Below are 19,979 nucleotides of genomic sequence, written 5' to 3'. Positions count from 1 at the left end.
GATAAAATCTTAGTAATATAATACAGATGGATGAATAACTAATCCATGTAAATTTCAAAAGATCTTTAACAAAATTTCAAATTGTCTACATGTAAATTACAATATATAATATAACCGGATGGTCATTTTCTAATTACTGTATAAGGGTACCAAAACAAACTACGAAATCATAGCTCCACGGTCAAGTGAAATTGAACAATTGAATCTCACTTCTAAATATTTTTGATTCTCTGCAACTATGGATGCCTCAATACTAGTCCTATCTTCAATGCCTTGAGCATTATGAACTACAAACACTGAACTACAAGTAATAACTTGATCATCATCATCACCAGATTGTGTCATATTATCAGTCTCCAGAATTTCAAACGCCGGAACTGCAGCTTTTGAATTCTAAATCTAAAGCTCGTTGATCAGTCTTCTTCTTCATCTCTCTGCCTTTTCCCCATAACACCGCGTATAAACCAATTATTATGAAAACAGATCCTATAATGCTGTCATCAGAAGAAGAGAAAACAAATATTATATACTTTACACATAGATCGATCCTTTATGTTCTGCATGAAGATATAAAGAAGTAGTGAGAGCATCTGATATTAATTTTATCATATCATTTCAGTCCAATAAATGAATTTAATGGTGTTTAAGTATGGTCCTGCATTCAAGAGTCCTGATTAGAGAATTACTCTAGGTAAGTGCATTTAATAAATTAACCTTCCCATATGCAGTTTTTCGTTCAGGATCAAAGAGCCAATCAGTGCCACAAACACAAGCGAAAGAGGGTTGAAAATTGACACAAATAATGGCCCTTTTATTCGAACACACCAGGCCATAACCACAACCATTAGTCCAGTGGCCACAGCTCCCTGGAGGCACAAGCAAATTGATAGAATAAAATTAATCAATCGCAAATGGTAAATGCATCAACATTACTGAAGTGCAATGTTAATTAATTTAATTACCGTATAAACAGCACTAAGGAGCCTGATGTTCCAACCGAGTTTCCATTTGGATGGATCTGTCTCAGTGAAAAGGGCATAAATTGTTGAGTGGATTGCTGCTGCTGTGCACATCAATGCAGTGCTAGAGTACTTGCAAGGGTATTTCTTAACCATCTTGGCCTGTGACACACAAATATTGTTAGGATAAAAGAGTATATCTTAAGGAACGGTCATATCACCTCATCAGTAACGTCCATAAACATTGATATGAAAAAGAAAAAACTTATATGACATAGTTTTATTAGGATGTGTAAATATTGTAAATACTGATTAGTTGTTAATCTTCAGATTAGTTACAGATTAGTTAGTTAGTTAGCTTCACTAATTACACTTTATGTTATAATTAATTCATTGTAATAGTGGCTATATATATAGCCTGCTTCTATTTTGTTATTCTCAAGATAAAGAAAGCAGTTTTTTCTTCCTTCTCTCTCTTCGTCACAGCTCTTCTTCTTCTTCTTCTCGAGCCTAATATGGTATCAGAGCGTATTTGATCCACTGCAAATTTGCTTGTTTCTTTTTCTTCCTACGTTGATTGTTCTTGTCCTCTTCAATATGGCCACTTTGTCCTCGAACGTTGATGATTCCAATTCTGACGAGCGTACCAATTCGAATCACTCTGCCATTGATGAACCTTCGAATTCTTACTATCTTCATCATTTTGACATCCCTGGGCAAGTGCTTGTCTCGCAACAGCTCAGTGATGAAAATTACACCAGCTGGAGTTGCGCGATGTTAATTGCCCTATCTATGAAGAACAAATTGGGATTTGTTGATGGTTCTATTTTTGAACCTAAAGGTACTAACAATAATCTACTCAATTCTTGGATTCACAATAATAATATTGTTATATCTTGGATCTTAAATTCAGTTTCAAAGGAAATTTCTGCCAATATTATTTTTGCTTCTTCTGCCCGAGAGATTTGGTTAGATCTTAGGGATTGTTTTCAACAGAGGAACGGACCTAGAATTTTTTAGCTTAAACGTGAATTGATGAATCTGCGTCAAGAATAGAGTTCTGTTAGCATTTACTTCACAAAGTTGAAAACTATATGGGAAGAACTGAGTAATTACCGACCTAATTGTTCTTGTGGAAAGTGCACTTGTGATGGAGTTAAAAATCTTAACAATCATCATCAAACGGAGTACATAATGTCCTTAATGGGACTTGATGATTCTTTCTCTCAAGTTCGTGGTCAGTTGCTTCTCATGGATCCGATGCCTCCTATCAATCGTGTTTTCTCTCTTATTGTTCAAGAGAAACAACAAAGGAGGACTAATCCTTCCTCTAATAATTCTACTGGCACAATGGCGTTTGCTATTAAAATAGATGTTGCTAAGTCTGGTGGTTTTAGAGCTCAAAATTCTCAGAATTCTAATTCCAGTGCTCCTAAGAATCAGAAAAGAGATAGGCCTTATTGCACGTATTGCAAGATTCTTGGACATACTGTGGATCGTTGCTACAAGATCCATGGATATCCTCCTGGATATAAATTCAGATCCAACAACAATTATAATACTGCCTAATCAAGTTTCTACTACTGATAATAGATCAGATCACTCTAATTCTTTTGGAGGTTTTGTACAGAATCTGAACTCCAATCAATATCCGCAGCTAATGTCCATGCTTTCTACACATTTGAGTAGCTCAGCAAAGGTCACCAATGCTCCTGATCCTGCTCAAACCAATTATCTCGCAGATATTTGCTTCTCTGTCTCTTTGAGTCCTTTATTTTCATCCAATTAGTTTTGGATTGTAGACTCAGGAGCTACTCGACATATTTATTCACAAGCCAATGCTTTTGTTTCCCTGCATTCTATTCATCACACAACAGTTACTTTGCCAAATCATTCTCAGATTTTGGTTCATTTTGCTGGTGATGTTAAATTGCATTCTGACCTTGTACTTAAGGATGTACTGGTTGTTCCTCAATTCAAATTCAACTTGATCTCAGTCAGTGCTTTAGTAACTGGATTTGCCCTTACGGTGAGTTTCCTCCCTGATTGCTTTGTTTATCCAGGATCTATCCACCAAGAGGATGATTGGCAGGGGTGACAAAGTTCAAGATCTCTATGTTCTTAATGTTCATTATTTGAATTCTATTTCCAATGCTTTTGTCAATAATGCTTTTTTAAATGGTGATCTTTTTGAGGAAGTCTATATGGTTCTCCTTCTAGGCTATCCTAGACAGGGGGAGTCTTCTCCATCTCAAAGTTGTTTATTGCTCTTCTAGTTTATGTGGATGATATCATCCTTACTAGCCCTTCATCTCAAGCTATTGATGAGCTCAAACAGTTTCTACATACACAGTTTAAGTTAAAGGATCTTGGTTGTCTCAAGTACTTCCTTGGTCTTAAGATTGTTAAGTCCAAATAGGGTATTGCACTTTCTCAACGTCATTACACCTTACAATTACTTGAGGACGCAGGTTACTTGGCTTGTAAACCTACTGCTGTTCCCATGGATCCAAAACTCAGTTTGACTGCTACTGAAGGTGAATTGCTTCCTGATATAACACACTATCGACGACTTGTTGGGAAACTTCTTTACCTCACTTTGTCTGGCCCAGATATCACTTTTGCAGTTCACAAGCTCACTCAATTCTTGGCCCAACCTCGCCTTCCTCATCTCAAGGCGGTGCATCATCTACTTCGTTATCTCAAGAACAGTCCTAGTCAAGGGTTGTTGTTCTCATCTGATTCTTCCTTACAGCATAAAGCATTCTCTGATGCTGATTGGGGATCATCTCCTGATTCTCGACACTCCGTTACAGGTTTTTGTATCTTTATTGGAGACTCTTTAGTCTCTTAGAAGGAAAAAAAGCATACCACCATCTCTCGATCCTCAGATGAAGCTGAAGATCGAGCTCTATCCTCTACTGCCAGTGAGCTTATCTGGTTGCAGCAACTTCTTCAAGATTTTCAGGTCACAGTTGATTCTCCTGCTTTGCTATATTGTGACAATCAAGTTGCAATACATATTTCCTCTAATCCAACCTTTCATGAACGCACTAAGCATATCGAGATAGATTGCCATTTTGTTCATGAAAGAGTTGCTTTGGGAGTTCACAAATTGCTGCCCATTCGATCTCAATACCAATTGGCTGACCTGTTTACTAAACCCCTTCCTTCTACTCAGTTTTTTTCTTTGTTGTCCAAGATGGCTGTAAAAGACATTTACCAACCACCTTGAGGGGGAGTATTAGGATGTGTAAATATTGTAAATACTGATTAGTTGTTAATCTTCAGATTAGTTACAGATTAGTTAGTTAGTTAGCTTCACTAATTACACTTTATGTTATAATTAATTCATTGTAATAGTGGCTATATATATAGCCTGCTTCTATTTTGTTATTCTCAAGATAAATAAAGCAGTTTATTCTTCCTTCTCTCTCTTCGTCACAGATTTTCTTCTTCTTTTTCTCGCACTTAATAAGTTTTTCCACCTCAATTTATTCTTCTTCTTCTCAAGCTTAATAAGTTTTTCCACCTCAATTTATTGACACACATACAAAATTTTCTCTTTCATCCAACTATCATTAATGATTCCTCAGTAATTACCTTATATCATTCATCAATAACTTTCATCATAATGGATGGTTTCGCAGACTAACAACACATATATGTCTTTGCTTTAATGGACGATCTCACCATATCAGTAGAATAAGGTGGTGAGGCTATACCATTAGAATATTATTATTTATGGATGAAATAAATGGATAGATTGTTCTCAGAAACTTGAAAAAAGGAGTGTATATATAGATGAAACTTACCTGAACTATGTACCAAACGGCAATGGATAAACAACCAGCGATGGCCAATAATGATCCGAGAATTTGATTACTAAGTTTACAGTGTGAAGGTTGTACGTGATTTGTATTGTTTTGAATCATGTTTATGTTGGTTGACCATATATTAATCTCCATTCCTTTATAAAGAATGAGAACTGTCGCTCCAAATATGCTCACCACAGTCCCCAACACCTTAGCAATTCCGGACATTTTTCTTATTTATAAACTCTCCAACCTGAAGATTATTTAAGAGGATTAAAACATTAATTTTAATACATATGACCAGGAATGTAAGGCCCTCTATGTATAAAACATATAATCAATCTCATGTGTAGAGGTTTTTAATGTGTGAACCATAAAACTGAGACTTGCCAAGAATTAATTTTTGAATCTATGAAAAATTTAATTAAAATACCATTTTAGTTTGGAATTAATTAAATAGTCATGAAGTTCGAAATTCTTCACAAAATGACCATTCGTTTAAGCCATATAAGCTCATCATTTAAGCGATATATGTTTATCTATAAGTTTATCTCTTAAGCGATGAAAATTTCGTGGTTATTTAATTCATTCTAAACTTAAAATAGTGTTTTAAAAGTCCGTCCTTCTATATTTATTAGTATAGAAGACAGCTTGTTGAAGTTTAGTATAGTGATATGATGTACGCAGGGTTGAGTTTGTAATGTTGGAAATATAGAAGGGTTGTGTTTGTAAAACAAAGAAAAAGGATAATAAAGAAACGATGTCATTTTAGATTTGTGTAATATAACAGAATATCTATTATATAAGTCATCGTTCTCCTTTGTAACAAACTAACAAAAACATAATATACATTCACGTGTTTCTGGTGAATCGTTAACACGCCTTTTTTTTTCTCTGGTTTATTTCTTGTTTTTCCAAATCTTTCTTGTTTGCTTGTTAAAAACTTTCAAGGTATCAAAGCTATAAACAAACGTCAATGGCTCAATCAATTCCTGAATCCTCTAATTTCACTTCAAAATCAGAGATAGAACAACCTGTGTTGGAACTGGAGTCAATTCAAATATACAGTCATCGCTTCCCACGATTCCAATAAAGCTTGGAGAAAAGAATTACAGTCACTGGCGTTCTCAAATTCTTCCAGCACTTGCATCTCATGATCTTGATGGACTTACAGTTGGTGAGAAAATATGTCCACCTATGCTTGTTATTGAAAAGTCTAATAATTCTGAAGATATTATAAAAAGGCCAAACCCTAAGTATTTTAATTGGAAACGAACTAATCAATGTTTGGTAAGCTGGTTATTTTCGTCAATATCTAAAGCTATGTTCAGACATGTAGCAAAATGTGTGAGCTCTTATGAAATTTGGAACACCTTGGAGTTATATTTTCAATCTATTTCAAAGGCTAGGACTTTACATCTAAGAAACTTGTTACAAACTACTAAGAAAGATTCATCTAGCATCAACGAGTATGTCTTGAAAATGAAAGAGTTAGGAGATGAGCTAGTAGCTAGTGGTGTTAATCTTAGTGATGAGGAGCTTTTGTTGTATATTCTAAATGGTCTTGGTCCAGAGTATGATGCAGTGGTTGTTAACTTGACTTACAACAGTAGTACAGCAAGTATTCAGGAGGCTCAATTTATGCTTCATAAGCATGAGATAAGACTGGAACGGCAGCACAATAGTCTGACCAATTTTCATGAAAAAATGACATCTACTTTATTTGCTTCTAGACAGGAATCCAGTAACTCACTTGCACCTGTATTTGAACTTAAGCCACTGCTATCCAACTATCCTCAAATATCAGGCTATAGTTATCAGCTTGGTACTAATAATAGCACTATAGTAGGAGCACCGAGTTATTCTACAGGAACAGGTGTTGAGTTTGGGAATAACAGTTCTCATAACCACCAAGTTTTTGGTAAACCTTACCACTTCCCTAATGCACAACAGTTCTTTACTGGAGGTGCTCAGCTGAATAACAATCCAATGAGGGGAAGATGTAGAGGTAGAGGATTTTTCAAACCAAAATTAGTGTGTCAAGTGTGTGGGAAAACAGGACACTCTGCCATACAATGCTATCATCGGTTTGATCAAGAGTATCAGGGATTTGTTGGTTCAAACTGTGGTTCTCAACCACAACCAATTGGCTACACTTCATCTGTTCCTCCTTCGAATGTCTCTAATGAAGGTTTTAATGCTCCAGCTTAGGCTTTGTTTGCAAATGCATCCAATCATGTTAACTTTCCTGGTTACACATCCAATAATCCACAAGTGCAGAACTCTTCCTTTTTTGGTTTGTTTCATGATCAATCTGCGTCAGGAGGTCCACTAATACAACCTAATTCTATTGGTTTCTATCCATCAACTGTAGGAAATCAATCCTCGGTTGTACCTACTTATCATAACCTCAACCTTGATGCCTTTAGTAATCTACCACTGCAAAATGTCAAAGATATTTTCTCTGGTTCAGCTTCTCATCTGCAACCTACAGCTACTCCATAGACACTCTGTGATCAGTCCTGGTATATCGACTCTGGAGCTTCCAATCATATGGTAGCTAATGGATCTAACTTGATGGTTAAGTCCAATTACCCTAGAAATTCCAAGGTGCAAGTAGGTAATGGGGAAGCTATTCCAATTACACAAACAGGTATGTTATTGATTCCCTCTTTTGATACTCATAGATTGATTCATCTTAGAGACAATCTATGTGTTCCCAAAATTGCAAAGAATTTGCTAAGCATCTCACAAATAACTAGAGACAATAATGTTATTGTGGAATTTCATGTCGATTATTGTTTGGTAAAGGACAAAAGTAGTAGAGTGATATTGTTTCATGGCACTGTTAAGGATCGACTGTATTAACTTGAACTTTCTCATCTGTCACCTCCACTCCATAATTCACTGGTTCTACTGCTACTGCGTTTCTATCCTCATCAGAAGCTAATTCTGTTTCAAGTGTTGATGATAATAAAGCTGCTCTAGATTCAAATGTGGCTAGTTATCAGTCTACTACTGTATGTAATGCTGCTGAAGAATTGAATAAAGTTGTTGTAGTTTTTGTTTCAAGTACTGATAATAGTGAGAGTGTCTCTGAATCAAATAATGATATTCTTAGCTCTATTGTTGCATGTTATACTGCTGAAAAATTAAATAAATCTGGTGTATGTAATGCTACTGAAGAATTGAATAAAGTTGGTGCAGTTTCTGTTTCAAATACTGATAATAGTGAGAATGTTTTTGAATCAAATAATGAGGTTCTTAGCTCTACTGATGCGTGTTATACTGCTGCAAAATTAAATAAATCTACAAGTGTAGATTTAGTTTTGCTATGGCATGCAAGGTTAGGACACCCCAATAGTCGAACTCTTCATGTTGTGCTAGACAAATTGGATGTAAAACAACAGTTGCAATGTAATAACAGTTTTTTTTGTGAGGCTTGTCAGTATGGAAAACTGCAACAATGTCCTTTTCCTGCATCTTCTTCCAAAGCATCAGCTCCTTTAGAGTTAATTCACTCTGATCTACGGGGACCAACTCCTACCACATCCAAAGAAGGTTATAAATACTATATTATCTTTGTTGATGACTATAGTCGTTTTACATGGATATATCCTTTAAAACGCAAGTCTGAAGCTTACACAGCCTTTGTTCAATTTCATTGTTTTATAGAGAAGCAATTAAACCGCAAAATAAAGGCACTGCAAACTGATTGGGGAGGTGAATTCAGAGCTTTTACTGGTTATCTTCAACATCATGGAACCTTATTTACACACCCTTGCCCATATCTATACCAACAAAATGGAAGGGTGGAGAGAAAGCATAGATCCATCACCGAATTCGGTCTCTCACTCTTGGCTCATACTGGGATGCCATTAACTTATTGGTGGGCTACTTTTAGTATAGCCACCTACCTTCTCAACAGACTACCAACGTCAGTCCTTGATTTTGCATCTCCATATGCTGTCTTGTTCAATAAAGAGCCTGACTATAATGAACTCAAAGTATTTGGTTGCAGTTGTTAGCCTTATCTCAAGCCTTATAACAAGCACAAATTTGCGTTTCACATAGAAAAATGTGCTTTTCTTGGTTATAGCCTCACATACAAAGGTTACTTATGCCTAAAACTCAAAAGGTCGAATTTATATTGTCAAGCAAGTGAGATTTAATGAGCTTGATTTCCCTTTCAAAAGTGGCTTTACTTCTGAGAATGTGACACTGGCAGAGAGTGAGTCTATGGTTGCAAGTTCACCTTCTTCATCCTGGAGCCTTCCACTAAATCCAGCAGGTTTGTCTGAGTTGCCAGAAGCTTTTTCTAGATCTGTTGTTCTTCCTACTTGTTCTCATGATCAACCAGTTGACTTACCTGAAGTACCAGTGGTCTCACATGAGTTGTCAGGTTCTAATCCAACAGATGATTCTTTAGAGTATAATGGCACTCCTACTTTACACTCTTCTACAGCTATTGTCCAGTCTGTTGAAAACGTGGTTCAGCATAATGTGTTTCCTGCAGCAGCATCAGGTCCACTTAGTCTTACTTCTAAGCATAATTTAAACTCTTCTGTAGCTACTGACCAATCTATTGAAAACGTGGTTAAGCATAATGTATTTCCTGCAGCAGCATCAGTTCCAAATAATCCTCCGTCTGAGCCTAACTTACACTCTTCAGTAGCTTTTGTCCATTCTATTGAGGACGTGTTTGAACATAATTTGTCTCTTGCAGAAACTTCAGCTCCTAATCATTTTACCTCTGATCTGGTTCCTATTGATTCAAATTCAGACTTGAATGTATACCCTATGCTAACCAGGTCAAAGACTGGTACTAGACCTATCCAAAGGCATGTTGCTTATCCAGCTATGTTGTCTTCAACTGCCATTTTTCCAGAGCCAAGATCAGTTATTGAGGCATTAAAAATTCCAGAATGGAGACAAGCTATGCCATCTGAGTATCAAGCCTTATTGAAAAATGATACATGGGAGTTGGTTCCATATGAAGAATGAATGAATGTTGTTGGAAGTAAGTGGGTCTTTAAGACCAAATTAAACTCTGATGGTACCCTCCAAAAATATAAAGCCAGGCTGGTAGCCAAAGGCTTTCAACAGACTCTTGGACTAGACTATTTTGACATCTTCTCTCCAATGGTTAAAGCAGTTACTATTAGGGTAATGATGTCCTTGGCAGTTCATCAAAGGTGGGATATTCAGTAGCTAGATGTGAATAACGCATTAAGCAAGCTCCTAGAGCTTGGTTTGATAAACTCAAATCTATGCTGATTGGTTGGGCCTTTGTTAATTCAATATCCGATGTCAGTCTCTTCTTTTATAAACAAGGTTCTACTATTATGTATTTACTTGTGTATGTGGAAGACATATTGATGACTGGCAATGATGATCATCTGATTTCCAAACTAATAGCAGATTTGAATGTTACGTTTGCTCTAAAGACATTAGGTTTAGTCCAATATTTCCTAGGCTTTGAAGTCAATCGAAATTCATCTGGTTTACTTCTTACACATACCAAATATGCTCAAGATTTACTCACAAAGGCAGGGATGGCAGACTCTAAGCCTTGTTCTACACCAATGGCCACTGGTCACAAACTTGGTACAACAGATAGTAAAGTGTTTGATCAGCCCACTCTATATAGAAGCATTGTCGAGGGGTTACAATATTTGACTTTATCCAGGCCAGACCTTGCATTTGCTGTAAATAAACTTAGTTAATATTTACAATAGCCCACTGAAGTTCATTGGACTGCCTGTAAACGTGTTCTACGATATGTGAAAGGCACTCTGACATATGGTATTCTTTTCACCAGGAAGAAGGTTTTTGCCTTGGAAGCATTTGCTGATGCAGATTGGGCTGGAGATGAAATGGATAGACTTTCCACCAGTGGATATACTATCTGTTTAAGAGGTAATCTTGTTCAGTGGTCTTCTAGGAAACAAAAAGTAGTTTCTTTATCTTCAACTGAGGCTGAGTATTGGTCACTTAGCTAGGCTGCCATTGAAGTAGTATGGATTCAAAATTTGTTTAAGGAACTTGGCATTCAAATCAGTAACATTCCAGTGATTTGGTGTGATAATATGAGTGTTGGAGCACTCTCATCTAATCTCGTTTTTCATGCTCGGACAAAGCATATTGAAATTGATGTGCACTTTGTCCGAGAGCTGGTTACAAGACGATTGTTGATGGTTCAATATATTGCTTCAGAATGTCAAATGGCAGATATATTAACCAAAGCACTTCCTAGTTCTCGATTTGCTATGCTCCAGGACAAGATAAATGTTACAAATACTTTACCAAGTGATGACACTAGTGCTAGTACTGAAGTGTCTAAATGAAGAACTCTAATTAACTGAGTTCATGAAACATGTGATATGACGGAAGTGTTACTCTGTTTTTCGTGTTCAATTGCTGGAAATATAGTGTTGCCAGAATTAGAAGTGATAAGCTTGAAGACTGCTTAGTTTATGGGAGGATAATAGTTTAAGAAGTCAGCTTGGGAGTGTTAGTTGCAAGGTGTTCATGAAAAGGTGATATGAAGAGTCACTAGTGTTACTCTGCTTTTCTGTATTTTTTGTGATCAAATGCTAGAAGTACAGTACTGACAGAATTAGGAGTGGAAAGCTTGAAGATTGTTCAGTTTACTGGAGGATGTTAGTATAAGAAGTCAGCTTGGTAATTGGTAGTTGAAGGAAGGCCGTTCAGTTTACGGGAGGATATTAGTATAGAAGACAGCTTGTTGAAGTTCAGTATACTGATATGATGTACATAGGGTTGAGTTTGTAATGTTGGAAACATAGAAGGGTTGTGTTTGTAAAACAAAGAAAAAAGATAATAAAGAAACGATGATGTTTTAGATTTGTGTAATATAACAAAATATCTGTTATATAAGTCATCGTTCTCCTTTGTAACAAACTAACAAAAACATAATATACATTCACGTGTTTCTGGTGAATCGTTAACCCGCCTTTTTTTTCTTTGGTTTATTTCTTGTTTTTCCAGATCTTTCTTGTTTGCTTGTTAAAAACTTTCATTTTATTTCTAAGTTTAAGAGAATCACCTGAACAAGAGAGTCAATATGAATGTAAGAGCAGGAATAAGGTTAGCCATGGCAGTAGCAAATGTTGCAGATGTTAAGGCAATGCTTTCGATCATTAAATTCTGAGAGAGAGAACACCTGCAACACAACATGAAAATATTAAGAATCGTGTGATCTACCAACATTTGTGTAAATTATGTCACACATGTGGCATTAATCATCTATTTAATTTGAATGCCATGAGACTAATATATTATGAATTCATGGTATTTGTAAAAATATTATTAAAAGAAATTAATTCTTCAAAGCATCAGCCAATGCTTTCTCGGTTTATTATATATAAAAATATAATAATCATTAATCATTTCTCACCCAAATAGCCCACATAAAGTCCCTTGAAATACAATCGTCCATGTTAATTTCGGTCTGTTTTTCCTGTAAATACAAAATCAGTATACATGAATTAATAGCCAATCAAGATGAAGTTAGACCTTGATCCAATCATGATTGAAAGGTAGCCGAAACATAATATTAATTGGAAATTATATAATTATAAACATAGTATTTAAAGTTATATATTAAAAAAAAAAAATCTGACATCATTTATTATTAATAATATATGACAAGAAATAACACAGATTAGTTTTACATATTAAAACAAAGTTTTAATTAGTAAGATTTAGGTTTTAAAAAATTGAGACAGAGAAAAGAGAAATAAGTGGCAAATAAAAGGAAAGTATTATATTAAAAACGTGTTTCTAACCTTGGAATCTAAAATAATTAGTTTAAAATAAAAATTACACTGTATCATTAATAACTTAAAATCTGGGATGACCAGTATATAAAAAGTCCGTTAATTTTTTGCATATATATAATATTTAATATGATATTTTAAGAAGGAGCCACTCATTAAGGCTAGGCCTAAACTGGATTCCCAGTATTTTCTATTTTCTAAATGTTTCTGATCTAATTTTTTTTTTTTTTAAATTACGAAAAAAGAAAACCTGGAGCATGACAATTTCTTCCTTAAAGATACATATGATAACATTAAAGTTTAATCAATCACTGAAAGATCAATAATTTCGTATTACAAATTTCCAATATTTACAACTCTAATTAAATTAAAAACGGTAATTCTCTAGTTCCTGATATTAATTTTATAGGACGTTGTTTGTATACTGTTAGTCTATCTCATTGAACTAAAATGATATATATGTATGAACCTAACAAAATTATATTCCAATGCCTTGATTAGAGAATTATTGTAAACATTCTAATTAGAAAATTAGCGTAAATTAAAATATCTTATATCCACCAAAAAATTATATAAATTACCTCTCAATGATCAAGGCAAGTGGTAAAACACAAGCCGTAGCAAATATAAATCTGTAAGCTATCAATATTCTGACGTTCATCCCATCATTGAAGGCCAGTTTGTAGAAAATATTTACTAATGCAATTATGAATTGAACTAGCACCATTACTATCGTTGGTTTCAGATCACCAACAACTTCGTTAGCCATTGCCTCCGTAATTTGTGTTTGGAAGAGAAGGCAAAAGTCTGAGTTATATATATTTTGTATAAAGATTACATGTATCAGCATTCAGACCGTGTGCACTGATTTAATTTACTGCCATATATAAAAGGAATTCTAAGGCTCGATGCATAAGAGAATTGTTAGAGGATAATATTTTCTTGGATTTCACAATTTCTAGATTCGTTATATATAAATTAAATTATGCGGTTATTTAGAAGTTATATTATTATATTACTCTATATAATAAACAAGATACATGAATTGTTTTTATTTATAAAGTTCATGAATGAGTTTTATAAACTCACTATGAAGATATATATCATTAATGAAATTCATGAATTTTGAATTTTAAGAGCTTTATATATTAAACATTTATATAAATACATGTAAGTTTGTTATAGAGTCATATATTTTATTCAAAGTAACTTTTATCATGAACACTGAATCAGGATTTTAAAAAATAAATGCAGATGTCTGTCACTGAGAAATGTTATGCTTGGAAAAGTAGGGCTGACGCAGGACACTGTTAGCGCAAGTGGTCAGAGCTTAGGTAAGTCCAGGTGCCGTTCAGGTGCAGCCACGTCGCGCGCTAACGCAAGAAGCGTGCTCCTACCAGTGTAGTAGGTGCGCTTCATGCTAACGAAAGGCTAGAGGTGATCCACGTGTCCAATCCCTGCAAAACTGGAGTGAATTACGCAAGCAGGTGAATAACGGGGCACAAGGAAGGATTTGCACGGCAATCTGACCCATTCACGGATTTATTAATCATTACGTGATTTCATCCCACTATAAATAGAGTGCTCCTCTTCCGTTTGTGGGATTAGCTAATCTTTCTCTGTAATAGCTTATTTATTTTTTCTTTGTAATCACTTGTAAGTCAGCTCGCTGAACGCGACCTGACCTCAGTATATTAATACAATATCAGTGGGCATAGGAGTCGTTTGTTAAAGCATCCAAACCACTTTAAGCATCATTCTCCATCTTTTATCCATTATCATACCCCCAATCGTGTGTGTTCTCTGAGTCAACTTAGCATTTCACACGTGCGTTTAATTGGTATCAAAATCACGCATCAACAGTTTGAAGCTAGAAAGAAGGCCTGATTTAGTATTCGTCCTTCATCAGGAGAATCTCTAACTAACTGGTCCTACAACAGCAAATGGCTCACGGACTCGAATCTGAGCAAACCAATCATGGTGATGAGGAAGTCCCCTAGGTGCAAGAGGGCACTTCTCCCAAAGTCCCCCTAGTTCCGCAAAACCTCATGGGGGATATTCCTTCAAGCTCACAGCTTGACCTAGCCGTCATGAGCTACCTGGAGAGGTTCAACGATACTCTCCAAATGGTCAACCAAAGGTTGGACTGTTTGGATCGGGCTGCACCACCCGAATCGAATGAGGTGGTGTCATCGCCTAAATCGCCTGCAGGTTGCATGAAGGCGCGAAAAAAGGCGATAGCCCATGTTACGCGCACTGTAGTGCGTTAACAGAAGGGTAAGCAAGTGGCAAACAGATGGCCTAAGGGCTCCAAAGGGCTAGCGAACACCGACCACGTCCCGAGTAGAATACCCGTGGCATTAAGGCTCGGTAACAGGTCGCATCCCGAGCTGTCCCATGCCACATCGCACGAGCACTCCCACCAAAGTGCTGGACGGGGCAATTCTTATCACCACCAGAATAACGATCTTGATCATCATCGTGCAAGAGGTTCCCACACTCCGCGGGGCGGTTCGTACCACTGCGAAGGTCGTGAAAATTCCCCGCACCATTCATCGCCATCACACGGCTCTAGCCAGTGTGTGTCGAGAGCAGCTAGAACTACCGGCCAAAGCGAGGAGGAATTTGACCTCCAGACTTTTCTCAACCGCAATCGCGAGGGTCGAACCCGTATAGGGGAAAGTAATCCCCAGATGGCTCCGGTGCCTTAGATTGAGGAGTTACAGTGAGCGCTGGATAAGTTAAAAGCTCAGCAAAATGAGCAAGGGCAGGTCGCGGAAGCGTCTCCATTTTCTCCGACTGTGCTAGCTGCCCCTTTCCCGTCCAGATTCAGAATGCCCAATATGCGGGCATTCAATGGAAATTCTTATTCGTAGGATCATTTATACGAATTCAACAACCTGATGGAACTTCATCAAGTTTCTGATTTGGCAAAATGACAATGCTTGGCAATAAGTCTTACATCTCATGCCAAGCAGTGGTTTAGGTCGCTTTCGACGGGATCAATCAGCTCGTAGAACCAGATGAGCTCAACATTCTTGAGACACTTCCAGGCGAACAGGAAGTTCTCAATGCCTTTGAGCTACCTCAGCAACATAAGGCAAGAGAGGAATTAATCCCTTCAATCTTACATCCATAGGTTCCACAAAGAGCTCCATAAAGTAGTTCACACTCCCGAAGAGTCCGTTTGGACTCACATCATAGTGGGAGTTCATCCATAGACAGATCTGTGGAAGGAGCTGCAATCAAAGGACGATGTTTCTCTGACTCACTTTTACAATCTTACGGAGAAATACCTCCGTATTGAGAGCTCTGTGGCGGTGAACCCCGACACTTCTGGCAATGCACTAGGTCGGGGGGAAAACAGGAGAGTTGATAGCAGATGGGCTAATGACGATCAACAAAAAGGAAAGAAATCTCGGTTCGAGCCTAAGAAGTCTTAGGCTCCAGTTCCTCGTCGCAATCGCAACAATACTCAGTATACCCTTTTGAATGCATCTGTTTCGGCCATTCTTAATAAATCAGAAGAGGCCCGTCTGCTCAGAGAGCCTAAGCCCATGAAAGGTCTCTCTTCATCTCGAAACAGTAAAAAATATTATCATTATCATAGGGACAATAGGCATCACACCGATGAGTGCCGAGCCCTTAAGTAGGCAATTGAAAATCTTATCAAGCAGGGGCATTTCAAAGAGTATGTTGATGACTCTGCTCCCGCAAGGGAGAAAAATCAAAAGGAACCGAGTAAGAAGCGTCGTGATCGCAAGGGTGTCTGTAGCATGGGGATAATCTTTAGAGGACCGCACCTTGGAGGAAACTCGCAAGGTGCCCAAGAAAGATATGCTTGCGCAGCCCATCACGACCCCATCAGTGTGATGAACACGACACAGCGACCACCAAAGGTTCACAGGGAGGAGGAAATCACTTTCTCCAAAAAGGATGCAGTCCGATTGCACCATCCTCATGATGATACTCTCATCATCACACCCCAAATAGGGCGCTTTGACGTCCACAGAATGTTGGTGGACAACGGAAGCATTGTGAACATCCTATTTTAGGCAGCTTTCAAAAGAATGAAGTTGGACGAGGCCAACCTGAAGCCCGCCTCGATCCCTCTATATGGTTTTACAGGGGATCACCTGATCCCCAAAGGAACGATCTCGCTTCTAGTCACGTTGGGTAACTCTGACGAGGTGACCAAAATAACTGAATTCTTAGTAGTGGATTGCCCATCCGCATTCAATGGTATTCTAGGGCGATCTCTACTGAGAAACTTCAAAGCAGTCACTTCGATCTACCATCTCAAGATGAAGTTTCCTACCCCGACGGGGATATGGGAAGTAAGTGGATCTCAGTGTGCATCTCGCAACTGCTATGTGAAGGTAGTGTAGATGGCGTGAAAGGGGAAAGGCATCTCGCGTGGCATTCCCATACAGGTAATGGCAATCAATCGGATCGAACCACAGCTTGGCCCAACCGAGGATAATATGGATCTCTGTATCCAAGAATGCCCTGCCAATGGTCCAGTTGAGGATCTAACGAAAGTGTCAGTCGACCAGAGCGAGCCGAGCAGAGTGTTGAGGATTGGAAGCAATCTCAACCCCTAGCTTGCTAACGACCTGATCATCTTCCTTAGAGAAAGTATTGATGTGTTCGCATGGACTCATGTCGATATGGTCGAGATCAGCCCGGACATCATTTGCCATGCCTTAAACATCGATAGTGAAGCCAAACTGGCCCGTAAAAAAAAAAAAGGCGATGGATCCAGAGCGGTATGCTGCCTTGAAAATCGAGGTAGATAACCTCCTTCAGAATGGATTCATCCGAGAAGTGCTCTACCCGAGCTAGGTTGCCAACCCAGTTCTAGTAAAGAAGCCCAATGGCAAGTGGCGGACCTGTGTTGACTTCACTGATCTCAACAAAGCCTACCCAAAAGACAGCTTTCCTTTGCCCAGGATCGACCAGCTCGTTGATGTCACCTCCGGGCACAAGCTGCTAAGTTTTATGGATGCATACTCGGGATACAATCAAATTCTTATGTATGCATCGGACGAACAACATACCTCCTTTGTAACAGATTGGGGGCTGTATTGCTATAAAGTTATGCCCTTCGACCTAAAGAATGTTGGTGCAACTTACTAGCAGTTGGTTAACCGAATGTTTTCTGAGCAGATCAGGAAGTCGATCGACGTCTATGTTGATGACATGCTAGTCAAGTCGCATGTGGCTTCAAATCTATAACATATCTCGTTGAGATGTTTGACATCCTCTGGGAATACAGAATGAAGCTCTATCCTTTCAAATGATCATTCAGGGTATCCTTTAGAAAATTCCTAGGGTACATGGTTAACCAGCGAGGAATAGAGATCAACCCCGAGAAAATCCAAGCTCTCCTCGACATGAAGAGCCCGATCAGCAAAAAGCAGGTTCAAAGTCTCAATGGGCGAATAGCAGCGCTTAGTTGCTTCATATCGAGGGCAACAGATCACTGCTTATCGTTCTTCAACATTCTCAAGGCCAATAAGAAGTTTGAGTGGACTCCGAATGCGAACAAACATTTCAGAGCATTAAAGAGTACCTCGGAAAGCCACTTTTTCTATTCAAGCCTCTCCCGCAAGAGATTCTGCTTCTGTATTTATCCGTCTCTCAGTACGCGGTCAGTGCAGCGTTAGTTTGGGAGGAGAGCAAGGTTCAATGGCCAGTGTATTACGCAAGCAAGCGCCTGTTGGATGCCGAGATACGGTATCTAGAAATGGAGCAGTTAGCTTATGCCCTGCTGATCGCTTCCAGAAAGTTACGACCTTACTTCCCCGCCCATACAATCAATGTAATGACAAGTTACCCACTCAAGCAGGTCCTCCAGAAACCATAGGCATTGGGTAAATTGCTTAAATGGGCCATGGAACTAAGTCAGTTCGATCTACAATATAGACCGAAAGCAACCATCAAAGGGCAGGCTGTTGCTGATTTTATTTCGAAATTCTCATATCATTCGACCAGCAAATCCGAGCAACAAGCCAGCGAAATCAACCAGGATACTGTCCAGAATCTGTCGACCTAGAGCCTATACGTCAATGGATCATCGAACAAGAAGAGGGTCGGGGCAGGTTTTCTCCTCTTAAGTCTTGAGGGGACTCGTATTCATGGCATTCTCCGGTTTGGGTTCAAAGCGACCAATAATGAGGTTGAGTATGAAGCTCTGCTCGTTGGGTTGCAATTGGCCAGAGAAATGGGTTCAACCGTGATCAGCATCCACAGCGACTCCATGCTAGTTGTCAACCAAATTTTGGGGGAATACTAGGCCAAGGAAGAAAATATGATCAGTTATCTGAAGAAAGCTAAGGCCGCACTCGAGCCGTTCAAGTACTTCATGATCACACAGATTCCTAGAGATAGCAATTCTATGGCAGATGCCTTGGCAAAGATAGCCTCATTGCTAAACTCAGACACCGGAAAGTATTCATGTTCGGTTCATGGAGGCTCCTAGTATCAGCTTGATCGAACAGGCCATGAATACAGTAGAATCAGTTTCCTGGATGACCCCTATATTCAGTATCTCTAAGATGAGCTCTTGCCCAACGATAAAGTCGAAGCAAGGACCCTGCAAACAAGAGCTGCTTGTTACACGCTAATAGGAGACCAATTGTACAGGCGAGGGTTTAGCGCCCCCCTTCTCCGATGTATAACCGACGAAGAAGTAGACTACATCATGCGAGAGATACATGAAGAGATCTATGGTAATCACACGGCTGCACGATCTCTCGCCAACAAAGTTGTTCGTCAAGGGTATTACTGGCCCCTGATCCAAGAGAACGCGTACAACTTTGTCAAAAAGTGTGACAAGTGCCAATGGTTTGAGAACATACCGCGATCTCCTTCTCACCAACTGATAACCATGACCAGCCCCTAGCCATTCTCCATGTGAGGAATCGATCTCATTGGTCCCATGCCAGTTGGTAAAGGGGGAGTCAAGTATGTGGTGGTCGTAATATACTACTTCAACAAATGGGTTGAAGTAGAGCCATTAGTCGTAATCACCACCAAAAAGCTCAAGGACTTTGTCTTCAAAAACATTACGTGTCGTTATGGGATTCCTCATACCCTCATATCTGATAATGGGAAGCAGTTCGATAACGAGAAATTCAAGCAGTTTTGTGAGAGCTTGGTATCCACAAAAAGTTCGCCTCAGTCACAAGACCGCAAGCAAATGATCAAGTTGAAGCTGTCAACAAAACCTTCAAGCACACTTTAAAGGCAAAACTTGGTGCAACCAAGAGAAATTGGGCCGACGACCTTCCTGAATTCCTGTGAGCCTACAGGACAACTCCAAGAATCTCTACCTCAGAAACCCCTTTTTCGCTAGCATATGGCTGCGAAGCAATCATCTTGTGGAGGTAGGAACCGGT

The 19,979-nt window shown here is 38.5% G+C and overlaps 1 pseudogene; it reads right to left on the bottom strand.

Moving 5' to 3' along the window:
• Positions 1-364: 364 nt before the first annotated feature.
• LOC116131404 lies at positions 365-13,345 on the bottom strand (annotated as a pseudogene).
• Between the last annotated feature and the right edge of the window lie 6,634 nt (positions 13,346-19,979).

Source organism: Pistacia vera, unplaced genomic scaffold (assembly GCF_008641045.1).
Source record: "Pistacia vera cultivar Batoury unplaced genomic scaffold, PisVer_v2 Contig233, whole genome shotgun sequence".
NCBI classification, from domain to species: domain Eukaryota; kingdom Viridiplantae; phylum Streptophyta; class Magnoliopsida; order Sapindales; family Anacardiaceae; genus Pistacia; species Pistacia vera.
The sequence above is the reverse complement of the archived record's forward strand: the minus strand, read 5'-3'. Positions and strand labels throughout refer to the sequence as shown.